Source organism: Primulina huaijiensis, chromosome 12 (genome assembly GCF_012295235.1).
Source record: "Primulina huaijiensis isolate GDHJ02 chromosome 12, ASM1229523v2, whole genome shotgun sequence".
NCBI classification, from domain to species: Eukaryota; Viridiplantae; Streptophyta; class Magnoliopsida; order Lamiales; family Gesneriaceae; genus Primulina; species Primulina huaijiensis.
In genome coordinates, this window is record NC_133317.1 from 8022623 (window position 1) to 8026958 (window position 4336).

Genomic DNA, 4336 nt, shown 5'->3' on the forward strand with positions numbered 1-4336 from the left:
GTAAATCGGTCGATTGACTGATGAATCTTTAATATAAATAAATATAATTACTATATATATATATACACATACATATATACATATATATATTAATTTCAACGGGTATTCGGATCGGGTGTGGGTCGGATTATATCAAACCTGCCTCCATACTCGAACCCAAAAATCCCCATACCCGATTACCCAATTATTTAATCGGGTTTAAAAATCCCTCCATACCCTCTTCTATTCGGGTCGGGTATCGGATCCTCCAACGGGTTCGGACAAAATTGCCATCCCTAATAGCAACTACTTCGTATGCGTCCTCGTTTTACGAAAATGATTAACCCAAGTTGCTATAGAAGTCCATTGTAAGCCATTATAAACTAATTTTAAATATTTAATTTTTAAGATGTGGGACAAGGGTATCACACTATCGAACCTTCACTTTTTTGTCGCTACTTTTGATCCCCAAACCACCACCGAAGCCGCCGCCAGGGATGCTTTTGGGGTTTTGATCGAGAATTTGGGGCTTAATAAGTTGAAAGAACAGAGGCTAGGGTTCAACCCTGTTGTAAAATTATAAAAGGACATACAGAGAAGGACACAATAAGATATTGGAAGAGAAAGACTTTTTCTTGTCTTCTCATTTATTCATTGAGTGAACTTGCTTAAATAGACAAATATTACAACGTGCATCACCAAAAATTAGCAACAAATTATCACTAACTAAAAATCTGTGAACGTGCAAACTTACTCCTATAAACTAGGGCTAAGCTACTCCATTATTATTAAATTGAAATAGAAAAGCTAAATGCACGAAAGTTCTTGTAGAACAAGTTCAAGAAAGACCCACTACAATTGACCAAGTCATCCAATAATTCCTCCCTTAAACTGAAAATTTTCAAACATTCAGTTTAACACTATCAATAGCCATTTTTTTTTCAAACTTTAATCTGCATCATTTAAGGTGCAAACTCCTAGCAATTTTATCAACTTCTGGAATGTGCAGAATTTCAGTGGTTTGGTAAATATTCAGCCACTTGATCTTCGCTTTTGCAATAGACCAGATCAATGACACATTAATTTGTCAAGTTTCTTAAAAAATGAAACTTTACATCTATATGATTGTTTCTTCCATGTAGAAGAGGATTTTTGGACAGTTTAATAGCAGAACTATTGTCACAAAAAAATTTCGTTGGCCCTTTTTGCTTGAAGTTTAGCTCCTCGAGGATTTTTTTCAACCATGCATACAGCCTGACATGCGCATGAAGTTGCAGCTATGTACTCAGCTCCAGTTGTGGATAAATAACAATCGGTTGCTTCTTTGAACACCATGAAAAAGCTTCTAAACCCATCATAAATACATATCCGGAAATATTTTTTTCTATAATCAAGATCACCTGCATAATTATTGTCAGTAAAACCAAACAAATTTGACTTTTCACCCTTTTTATAAAATATCCTATATTCAATGGTTACTCGCAAGTATCTAAAGATTCTTTTGGCAGCTGAAAGATGCATCTCACATGGATGTTCCATGTACCTACTGATGAGACTCACATCATGCATTATATTTAGTGTTGTTGATGTCAAATACATTAAACTTCCCACTATTAGCTTATAAAGAGTGTTGTTTACATTTAATTCTTCATAGTTTCTAACAAGATTCGATCTTGTTTCCATATGAGTGCTTAATGAATTGCAATTCTTCATTTTAAACCTTTCTAAAACTTTCTACACATTTCTTTTGAGAAATAAAACTCCTAGCAGTAGACTGTTCCAATTCAATACCCAAAAAGTAATGCATCATACCCAAATCAGACGTATCAAACTCAACCATCATAGACTTCTTAAATTTCTCAAACATGGCCCTATCATTTCCTTTAAAGATTAAGTCATCCACTTTCAAACAAACAACAAGCATATTTCTTCCGTCAAATTTAATAAAAAGTGTATGCTCGTATGGACATTTTTTAAAACCTTCCTTCAAAAAATAAGCATCAATCCGACTATACCAAGCGTGAGGAGCTTGTTTTAATCCATATAAAGCTTTTTTAATTAATAAACTTTATGCTCATTTCTAACCTTAATGTATCTAGGAGATTGATCAATATATTCTCGTTCTTCCAAGTCGGCATGTAAAAAAACTGATTTTACATCTAACTAGAAAATAGGCCGTGAATTTTGTGCTGCTAAAGAAATCACCAATATTATTGTGTCATGTCTTGCCACAGGAGCAAATACTTCTCTATAATCAACACCAAGCTCTTGCTTGTTGCTTTTAGCTACTAAATGTGCCTTGTATTTATCAACTTCGCCATTTTCTTTCAACTTTGTCTTGTATACCTATTTCACACCAATGGTTTTCTGTCCTGCTGGAAGTTATACTAATTCCCAAGTGTTGTTCTTTTTAATAGCTGCAATTTCTTCATCCATTGCCTTTCGCCACTTTGATTCTTTTTCAGCATCTTCGACTGCCATAGGATCACAATATGAGAATAGAACAAAATGTGTGAGTGAATCATCAAAACTAGATACCTCATCATCGGTCATCTATGCAGGTCTTTTTCTGACACGTTGAGGTCGTTGATCTCCTTTAATAGGTGGACTTTGTGAGTTTGTAGTATCACTTTATATGACTGTTGAAAGTGGTGGTACTGGAACTGCTTGGTTTTTCTCATATTCCTGATTTTTTTCTTCAAAGTCCACTGGAATTTGTTGTTTTCTAGAGATCTCCCATGTCCAAACTTCTCTTCATCGAAAATAACATCGCGACTGATTACAATCTTTTTGGTGAGAGGATTGTACAACTTGTAAGCTTTCGACTGTTCACTTGTGAGAACCCTGAATTTCCGAAGCGTATCATCTAACATGGCTTGATGAAGTAGTTCAAAAGCTCGGAGATTTGCTCAACGGAAAGCTATTCTATAAAGAACCGCTTCAATCGAAGAGTCGTCATCGGAGAAGTAAACCCCCAGCTCAAGGATTCAATCTTTTAGCTCAATGAAGCTCAACCATGCTTGTCCTAAAAGGACCAAAACAAGAGCTAAAGGAATGGAAAAATTTATAGAGCAAGAATTGTCCATGAGCTAAAGGTTTGAACAAACTTATTGTGCAAGAGATGACAATTGAGTTAACCAAGGAAGGAACTAAAGGAGGTAAAGGTTTGAACAAACTTATTATGCCAGAGATGACCATTGAGTTAACTAAGAAAGCGAGCTAAAGAAAGAGCTAAGAGGCTTGGACCAATTTATTATGCAAGAAATGTTCTTTTAGAAAACCTAGATGATTCTTGGTGCTTGGATAGATTGTTGACCACAATGAATGCTTTCTTGGGGTGCAAGGGGTCGGCCAAGGGGGAAGAAAAGCCATGTTTTTCTCCTATAAATAGTACATGATCCTCACACCAAAGGCACTTCAAAAAAAATCCTCAAAAGCTCCCAAAATTTCGGCCCCCTCCTTACAAAAGAAATCCCTCGGCCGCCGCTAGCAAGGAAGGAGGAAGAAGATTCGTGCCGGAGTTCCGTACTGTAAATCACTGTCAACACTGTAGGAAGACTATGTCCAAATTTCGGTCACCACCTGGTCCGAATTCAGCAAGCTTCATGCGTCCAAGTTTGAGTAACTCGAAGTACACCTTCGCATTTCGGTAAGTGGGTTTTTGTCATGTATTTTATTGTAATTTTAAACTTTGCATAAAAATAACATGACATGCTTGTATGTGTGTCATTAATTTCGAAAATCAGTGTTTACATAATTTAAAATTTTGGTCGATGAATGTTATGTTCTTTTTAATTCGATATTCTTTGACTTTGCTGGATTCCTTTCAAACTTCTGAAAAGTTCTGTTCGATAAATCTGAATTATTTAATACACTGTTACAAATCGATTTGAAATGAGACGATAATTGTAATTCTGTCTGGCTTCCATCAGTGGGTATAAAACTGTGATCTGGCCTCACCCCTTAGAGGACTAACATATTGGGGACAATTTGACCATAGAAATGAGATGCGTAGCAGTGTTGTGCTTGTTCTGAATTGTTTCTGATTTGCTTCTGATTTGTTCTGAATCGTCTGATAACCTTTGTCTCATAATTCGAATTTGATTCGGCTCCGTTATGATAAGTAATAAGTTTTGAAAGTGTGTTAAAAAGAAATGCTTTAAAGATTAAGTTCTATATGTATCTTTGGAAATCGATCGACCCCACTTGCTGAGTATTTCCCAAAACACTCACCCCTTACAAATTTCAGATAAGAATGAAGAACAACTGAATGAGGAGGAACAAGAAGCTTTCTGGGAATGGTGATCGAACGACAAGATCAAGAATCAAGATTTTTACCTTTTCTTTTGTTTAGCTT